The following is a 9,425-nucleotide window of genomic DNA, read 5'->3' as shown; positions in this document are numbered from 1 at the left end:
TATTACAGTGTATTACAGTGTATTACGGTATTGAAAAAAGAAAAACCAATACTTTAGACTTCAGTGGGGCCCCACCTATGCCCCCTATTCAGGGCCTCTCTTTTGACGGTAACACCTCTGTTTGCTTTAGGTAAGATACAGAAAAATAACGGTCACCGAACCTCTTTAGCTTGTTGTACGCATCTGTTTCTGTAAGATAAGTAACCCACACCTCTTTTTTCCGATCGATCAATTTCATAATTGGTTTGGACTGAACAGTGAGCACATCAGAGCCTGTCTTGTTTATGAAAAAAACAACTGAATCTACTAAATGTTGACACCTTTTTTTGAGGTAAGTTACGTTTTATTTCCACTTTTTATTTGTATGCTTAGTTTCAGCTTCATAACTTTAAAAAATATATAGGTTATTATAGATCACAGGCCCGCCTTAGAAAGAAGTATGATAAAATCTAACTGTCAAACACACAAACCTATAAAGAGCCTCAGTGTAAATATGCTGTTAGTTTGTTCCTCTAATTGTAACTGTCACTAGGATTTTTGATAAAGACATGGATTATTCAGGTACATCAAATTCTGTTTTTAGGTTTTAGATCATTTTAAAAACTACTTTTCTAAATTGTTTTTTACTTTTAGATGACACGTTCATTGCCTCTATTTCAGACACAGATGACGGTAAGTTTTTTTTTTTTTTCTCTTTTTTCACCACGTCTTTTTTGATGAATAATGAGGTCATATAACGTTTTTTTTTCTTTTCAGATGTTGAATTGATTGAGGAGTCAGATGTTGGTATGGCTTTTTTTTTTTGTTATATATATTTTTTCAGACAAAAAAACAAAACGACTTAAAAATAACACACTTTTTAAAAAACATTTCAGACATATCTGACTTAGACCGCTATCTTCACGATCAGAGAGCTTTCTCCTCTCCGAAAAGAACTCGCCTCGGTTCAGCTTCTAAAGGCTGTAAACTCACAGACAGCCAAAGACAGATTCTCCGTGGTGCTACCTCAATAGGAAAACATCTCACAGTTGACAGAGGTGACAAAACCCTAATCCATTTACCCCACATAAGTATTAAAGATAGGTGAGAATGTTAACTATGTTTTGTTTTATTATTTTTTAAAAATCTATCTTTCAGGAGGCAAAAGTGTGACTGGAGCTCGCATACCAATACGCAGAAGGAGGCGGAGAAATGAGAGGAGGTCCAGACGCAAATACACCCAAGTTCTTCGTAAAATATTTACACTCTTGTTAGAGTTATTAAACTTATTAAATCACTTATGTCTGAAAAAGTGACCTAAACTTTTTGTTTTGTTTTTGTTTTTTGTTTTGTTTTGGACTGTGTTTTGATTTAACAACATTAAAATGTCTAATAATGATTATTTTAGAGATTTAAATGCAGCTTTAGCCTTGTTAGGGGGTGAAAATAGAGAGAACACTAGTCAATCCAATCCTGTTATTGATTCTGTGAACTCTTTAAGCTCTTCACATGTTGATAATACATCTGATAACAGTACTGATCCCCCTCAAAATCACAATGCATTTGATGTTTTTGACGCTATCGATAATGCTTTAGCTCAATTACAGTCTAATCAACCGCCTATACCATCTGAATTATTAGATGAGATAAACCTGTTAAATCAGAGACCCTGTGAAAATCCCTGTTCGGTTCAAACAAATTGTTCTACAGTACATTTTGCTGTACCTACTGTTCCAGCACCTGCTGCTGTACCTGCTGCTGTACCTGCTTCAATTGCATCACCAGCATCCCCAACATCACCAGCATCACCAGCACCCCCAACATCACCAGCATCCCCAACATCACCAGCATCCCCAACATCACCAGCATCAGCTACTGTAGGTACTTTTCCAACTGTGCCAAGCATCCAGCAGGGGGGTGGTGAAGAGATTCCTATTTCTGAGACTCAGGGACCTCCCTTTGATATTGTTTCACGTAGTAAATTCAATAACCTTGAAATTAGACAGATTTTAAATTACCCGATGCCTGAAAATGTTCCTGACTATGGACGATATTACCAGGCTGTATTAACATCCGCACGTGAGATTATAAGTAGGCTTCTGGCTCAGATTCAGCATGGCGATTTAGTGCAATTAGAACTACAGGGCAGAGATCTACAACATAATGTCTCTTCAGTTATCAGAGTTCATGACAGTTATGATGATATCAATTTATCTGAATTTGAAAGCCTCTTACTAAGAGCTGTACAGTCAAACTGGAGTGTTTTTACTGACTCGTCATTAACGTTAACGGCTCAAATTGTTAGGCCTCCTAGCGGTAGTGGTAAGAGACTTTTGAAAAAAAATCCTCAACAATGAAATAATACGTAAAAAAAGACGTTTTTTATATGTTCTCGGGAATAACAATCACCTGTGTTTTGCAATCAATTTAGCTCATCTTTTGAACCCTGAATTAAATGATTCCCAGACTGAGGACTTAGGTAAACAAATCCAGGCAAGTGCCGGTATATCTGAAGACCGACCTGTCAGCTTTAATGATGTTTATAAATTTGAATTAGCTCTGGATTGTAAGATCGTTGTCTTTTACAGAACCGAATGGGATCGTGATTTAAAGAAATTTGATACACAATCTCCCAAAAGGGAAAAAGTTTTATTTCTTTTTCTGTTTCAAAATCATTATTATGCAATTAAAAATCTAAAAGCTTTTCTGGGCACCAAGCATGCATGTCAATACTGTTACACAGGGTTTAATAACCCTGTATCCCATCATTGTGGAGGCTACTGTGCAGTGTGTCTGGATCCTGAATGTAAACAGGGTTTTTTTTATTATTCAGAAATCTGTTCTGATTGTAATAGAGTCTGCAGGTCTAAAGAATGTTACATCCGTCATAAAAAACCAAAACAGATAGGTGACAGATTTGTTAGCAACTGCCAAATTTATAAAAAATGTCAACAATGCGGTTATGTTTTCTATGTAACTAAAAAAGGTACCCAGCATAAATGTAATGATGTCAAATGTGTAATCTGTGGTATGGAGATCTCTGGGGTTGATACTCATCAGTGTTACATTAAGAAATTGGAAAAAGAAACAAAAGACAGTAAGAAAATAGTTTACTATGATTTTGAGACATTTGTAGACCAGACTGGTGAACACAAACCATTTCTTGTATGTACAGAAACAAATCAGGGTCACAAGTGGTTTGCTAAAGGTTGCAATTGTGTTGAAGCTTTCTTACTCCATTTTAGAAGACCTTATTTCAAGGATAGTGTTCTCATTGCTCATAATTCTAAAGGGTTCGATGGCTATTTAATATTATCTGTAATGGCTCGACAGGGTCTTAAACCAAACATAATAATGCAAGGATCTAAAGTTATCAGTTTCATAGACCCTGACTTTAACCAAAAATATATTGATTCTTCCTGTTTCCTCCCAATGCCTTTATCAGCAATACCAAAAGCCTTAGGTTTTCACGACAAAGTTAAGGGCTATTTTCCCCATTCATTTAGTTGTAAGAATAATCTGTCATACATAGGACCTTATCCAGCACCATCAGCTTATGGTCTAGAACGTATGACAACAGAGGGTCAGAGAAACTTTTATAAGTGGTACAACACTAAAAGAGGTAAAGTTTTTGATTTTATGAGAGAGGCATTATTGTACTGTGAAAATGATGTAGACATATTAGCTCAAGGTTGTACCATTTTTAGAAAGGGCTTCATGGAAGTAGCAGGAATTGATCCTTTTGCTTGCACTACCATTGCATCAGCCTGTATGAAATCTTTTCAGACAAATTTTATGACCCCAAACACTTTAGCATTAACTGTCCCTGAACTATACAGAAGGCAGGTAAAATCTTTTTCTTCAGCATCGATCCAGTGGTTAGAATACGAATCTTATACACGAGGGTCTTTCATACAACATGCCCTTAATAAAGGCGAAAGACAAGTTGAAAATTTTTATGTTGATGGCTTTTTAGATTCAGAGGTCAGACATGTGTTTGAGTTTCTTGGCTGTTTCTGGCACGGCTGTGCCATGTGTTACCCAAATCAACATGAAAAACACCCTTTTCTGGGGAAATCTTTCGGAGATGTTTATGTTGCCACACTTACCAAATTACAACGATTAAGAAACAATGGGTTTGTAATACATGTTATGTGGGAACATACTTGGAATAGTCTTAAACAGTATGACCCAGATGTTAAGGCATTCTTAAATGCTTTCAACCCTCCAGAACCTCTACACCCCCGTGACGCTTTGTTCGGAGGCCGAACGTGTGCTGCACGTTTGAGATATACAGCCCAGGAAAATGAGAAGGTCCACTACGTGGACTTTACCTCTCTGTATCCTTATGTTAATTCCACTAAGCATTACCCTCTAGGGCATCCTAAAATTATATTCAGGGACTTTCAAAACCCTAAAAACTATTTTGGACTTATAAGAGCCATAGTGCAACCCCCACGAGGGCTGCTTTTTCCTGTATTACCTTTCCGAACCAGGTCAGGGAAGTTGATATTCACACTCTGTAAAACTTGTGCTGAGCAAAACAACCAAGATTCAGCCTGTAACCACAGCAATGAGGCCCGGGCTCTGACAGGTGTCTGGACTACTCCTGAATTCAATACTGCTCTTGATAAGGGGTATCAAATAATTAAAATCACAGAAGTTTGGCATTTTGAAAGAAAAAGTAATACATTATTTAGTGATTATGTGAAAACTTTTTTAAAGGATAAACAGGAGGCTTCAGGGTACCCTGATGATGCTGTCGATGAAGACAGTAAACAGAGTTACATTGCAGATTATTTAATCAACCAGGGGATTGCCTTAGACCCGGAAAAAATAAATTTTAATCAAGCTAAAAGACAGGTTGCTAAACTATGTCTAAATAGCCTTTGGGGAAAGTTTGGACAGAGAAACAATCTAACCCAAAACACTCTGGTCAGTGAGCCTGAACAATTTTTCAATTATATGTTTTCACCTAAATATAAAGTAAAATATTTCTCTTTTGTCAGTGATCAATTAGCCCTTGTTCAGTGGGTTCATCCTGATATCTCCATACCAAACCGCACAGACAACATCTTTGTTGCTGTTTTCACCACAGCTTACGGGCGCCTAGAGCTGTACAAGTATTTAGATAAACTACAGGAAAAAGTTCTATATTACGACACAGACAGTTTAATATATATTAATAGAGATGGGGATTGTCCTCTGCCTTTAGGCAAATATCTAGGGGAGTTAACAAGTGAATTAGATCCTGATGATTTTATTATCGATTTTGTCTCTTCAGGTGCTAAAAGTTATGGTTATAAAACCAAAAATTTAAAAGTTGTTTTAAAAGCTAAAGGAATAACACAGACACATGATTGTTGTGAAAAAGTGAATTTCGAGAGTATAAAATCTCTTGTTGAAGGGTACATTGATAAATCACAGGTGGATTCTGTAATAGAAGTACCGCAGCACAATATAGTCCGTGATAAATCTGAGTTTTGGATAATGCAATGTGTGTATTGAATAAGCCAATTGAAAATATTGTGTGGATATATACATCTTTTCAGCCTTTGTATGATGAACTGTGCAAGAACAATAAAAATATAAAATTTATTGAAGGCTTGCCTGATTCATTTGACGATGAGAATCTCTTTCCACATGGCCTGAACCATCTAATTGTCCTGGATGATGTCATCTTTCAAGCTTCTAACCATCCCGAAGTCGTACGGCTTTTTACACAATACAGGCACCATAAAAATATGAGTGTTGTTTTGCTTACCCAGAATGTGTTTTTGCAAGGTAAACACTCCAGAACAATTAGTTTAAACAGTAATTATTTTGTGTTATTTAAAAACCCCCGTGATAAATTACAGATGAATATATTGGCCCAACAAATTTATCCTGGAAGGAAACAGTTTTTCATGGAAAGCTTTGAAGAGGCAACCAAAACCCCTCACGGATATTTATTAGTTGATTTAACACCGACATGCCCAGATCATCTGAGATTGAGGTCCAGTATACTCCCTCATGAAATACAGTGCGTTTATATACCCAAGAGGAAATAATATGTCGAATCGTGTGAAAAGAAACCTCCCAATGCTGAAAACTTTGGTCAAATGTACACCCTCACAGCGTAAAGTACTATTAGGTACTTGCTCAGATGATACTATACATGCATTAGGGGAACTGTGTATTAATCTTCTGAAAGGTAATATACCCGTAACTGCATGTCAAATTAAAAAGCTTAAAGTACACAAGAAAAACATCAGACTTCTAGCTACCAAACGTACAGGAATCAAAAAGAAGAGACTGATACTGACTCAAAAAGGAGGTTTCATCCTACCTTTACTTAGTACTCTGTTACCTATCGTTTCAAGCTTAGTTACAGGGGCTATTAGGGGGTGAATTATTTTATTGTGAAGATGCAAAAAATGTACTTAATGACACAAGATCAGCTTAAACATCTGCATGATCAAGGATCTCATTCAGGACCAAAAAATATTCTCCAGAAAGCGCAAGATGATCTGGAACGTGAGATGCAAGAGTTACTGCATAAAATTGAACTGTTACCGGATGAAAAAATTAAAAGGTTTAATTTACTTTTGCACCGTTTTCTCAATTTGCAAAAACAATCAAATACTGAAACCAAGAAAATAACTCTGACCCTGCCTGAAGAGCCCAAGAGAGAAGACATGTCTGTGACAAGTCCTCAGACTGAGGACAACACTGTGCTTACAGACGTATTAAGCAATATAAATCCAAGATTTAAGAGAAACACTGAATATATTATGCGTAAACTTGCGGACTCTAAAAGCAAGAGTGGCTGGAATACTCATGGGGAATTAATACATAACAACATACCAGTTCGTGGAAGTCACATGCTTGATTTAATGAAATTTATATCAAACCCAAGGTCCGTTAAGCATTCTCAGAGACCTCTAGGATGGCAGGAGCTTTTGAATGTATTAACAGAATTAAAAATACCTTTAACCACAGTGGGTAACACCCAAGTTAGGATGGAGATTTCAGATATGAGACAATCTGATTCTACAACCACTCCTGATCTCAGGACATCACAAATGTCATCTGAAGACCCTCCAAATAAAAGAAAGAGGATTAGGAAGAGGATATTCCAGATGTCACCAAACTGGGTGACTTTCCCATGAGACAGAGATGACTTCACTTTTTTTTTTTGTGTGTGTGTGTGTGTGTGTGTGTGATCATAGTAATTCAGTAAAGTCTCAATAAAGATTTTTGCTATTTTAAACTTGTGTTTTGGCTCATTTTATGAAAACAAATTCACACACATAAATCTTAAATTTCAGACATGAATACTTTATTAACTTTTTTTTTTTTTTTGTTAATCACAACAATATTTATTAAATGTCTTCAGAGAGCATGATGAATGATTAAAGGATCCTGAACGACATTTTCTTATACAATTATTATATCTTTTAACAAAATTATCAACCATGACATCATTTTTTTCAGAATTTTTATGATATAAAGACAATACATTTTGATATGATAACCCCCTTGATCTGTTGGTTAGATAAAAAACACAATGCTGGCCACATACAGTGGAGTTAACATTCTGAAGCTGCTTCTCGTGAAATGATATTCTTTTTGCACGTGTCTGGAGAAACTGTAAAATGCTTTTAGGGTAAAATGGATAATCGGGTCGAAGTCCAAATGAATCAAAAAATGTACCACATCCATCTTCATCCAAGCTTAATCCAAGCCAGTGAGTTCCTGGTAGGTTCCTCGGGTCGGTGTTCACTACAAAATATGCTGGTAACTTAAAAGTCTTATTTAGGGAAACCAGTTCATCAGATGCCCAAACTCCGCAGAATTTATTCCCAATTAGAGTATGAAGGATACTCTCCAGCTGATGATTATTCATTATTCAGTAATAATCAACTAAGACTTGACGTTTAGCATTAATTTCTAATATGCTGTCATAACATGCATAAACAATCAAAGTTGTTGTATGGTTTAAGGGGGTCCTGAAACGCATTTCAAGTCTTAAGCTCCCAGAGCTCACAGCCGAGAGGGCTCCTGTATCCTCGGTGGGACTGAGATTAAAGACAAATAATGTATAGCCATTTGAATAGTCATCTCTCTCTATACTTAAAGAGATGTCTTTTAGATTTCGCCCTGTCTCGGTGTACATGCTGTAATACTCTCTAGCGAACCTCCCGTTAACAAAGTCCGGTTGAAAGGCCTTAGCTGGAATTTGTTTCCCCTCCAAACAAAGAGCTAAGTACTCAAGATCATGATGGTGAAAATTGAATGGAGACAGGTCATATCTTCCTGTGAAAGCTTCGTGATCTACTAAACCCAAAACCACATATTTTGGTAAGGTTCCTAGAAATAAATTCTCCTGGTTACATATCCTTGAGTTTTCAGGAATTGAATAAGTCTTGACGTTTATGCGTGATAGGGGGTACAAGGCATTTGCTTTTAACAAAGCAGATGAATGCCCAATTCTAACAGCTGGTGAGACTGTCACCTTTTTAACAAATAGAGAGGCTCCTGTCACACTCAGCTTGAAATTGGAGTCTCTTGGTGCCATCAGACAGAATGAGTCACTGGCTCTTGTGAGTTTGATTCTTAGGTCAACAGAATTTAATAGCAACCTCTCACAAAAAAATATGTCCGCATGTAAAGGACCTATCACTTCAAATTCTCGGGATCTTTCACAGTACCTGGCCCTCTTTACGAAACCCTTATTAGGTCCATTATCAAGTATAGTGGAATCTATTGATCCAGCGGTATCTTTTACAAACAAGCCCGCACTGAACTGAGTCTTGAGCGTGTGATCAGAGTAATTCAGTAAAGTCTCAATAATTGCCCGGTAAGAATGGGTTGAACTGGCTTGTGAAATTAGCCTATCACCTAGGGTAACATCGCACTGACTGAAAATTGTATTGAGTGGATAGTTGATTGTAGCCACACGTGCATCAGCGGCCAAGTCTGTTCCATCAGCATTGGTTACTTTCAGCCTTAGGTACAGGAGAGTGTCATTGAGGTCTAAATAATTTGAACTATTACCAGGCACAAAAAATTCCAAAGGTCCCCTATCAGACACAGCTGAAATGGGCCTGACTTCCGTGTAAGTCTTCTCATCTATCGAAAGTTGTGTTAAAGGAGATGTGAAAAGATCCAGCTCACTGAGTGTACATTCCCCTGATTTCTCATGTAACAGAGCCATTCTAAAATATATCTTTCACACGTTTAGTTGACTTCTTGTTGGTCCGCTTCCTAGTTACAAATGATTTTGTTTTTTGTGTCTTCTGGCGTTTTGTTTTTTTTTTATAGCCAGACAGTCGCTCACCAGGGGGGCGTTTTAGGGGCTGCCTAGATAAAAAAGATATCCCTGAACCATCCTGACTTTCTGTGTCCGGTCTGGTAAAATGATTTGCAGCTTTCGTGATCACATCAGACGCTATGCTCTTAAC

At 37.1% G+C, this 9,425-nt stretch overlaps 1 long non-coding RNA gene across 1 annotated transcript; it reads left to right on the top strand.

Annotated features, from left to right (window-relative positions):
• Window positions 1–717: 717 nt before the first annotated feature.
• Window positions 718–1,224, top strand: LOC115777795 (uncharacterized). Its single transcript, XR_004019687.1, has 3 exons — window positions 718–786; window positions 876–1,037; window positions 1,138–1,224. It is a non-coding gene; the product is annotated as an uncharacterized LOC115777795 (long non-coding RNA).
• Window positions 1,225–9,425: the final 8,201 nt, after the last annotated feature.

This window comes from Archocentrus centrarchus, unplaced genomic scaffold (genome assembly GCF_007364275.1).
Source record: "Archocentrus centrarchus isolate MPI-CPG fArcCen1 unplaced genomic scaffold, fArcCen1 scaffold_74_ctg1, whole genome shotgun sequence".
In the NCBI taxonomy this organism is placed as follows: domain Eukaryota; kingdom Metazoa; phylum Chordata; class Actinopteri; order Cichliformes; family Cichlidae; genus Archocentrus; species Archocentrus centrarchus.
The sequence above is the reverse complement of the archived record's forward strand: the minus strand, read 5'-3'. Positions and strand labels throughout refer to the sequence as shown.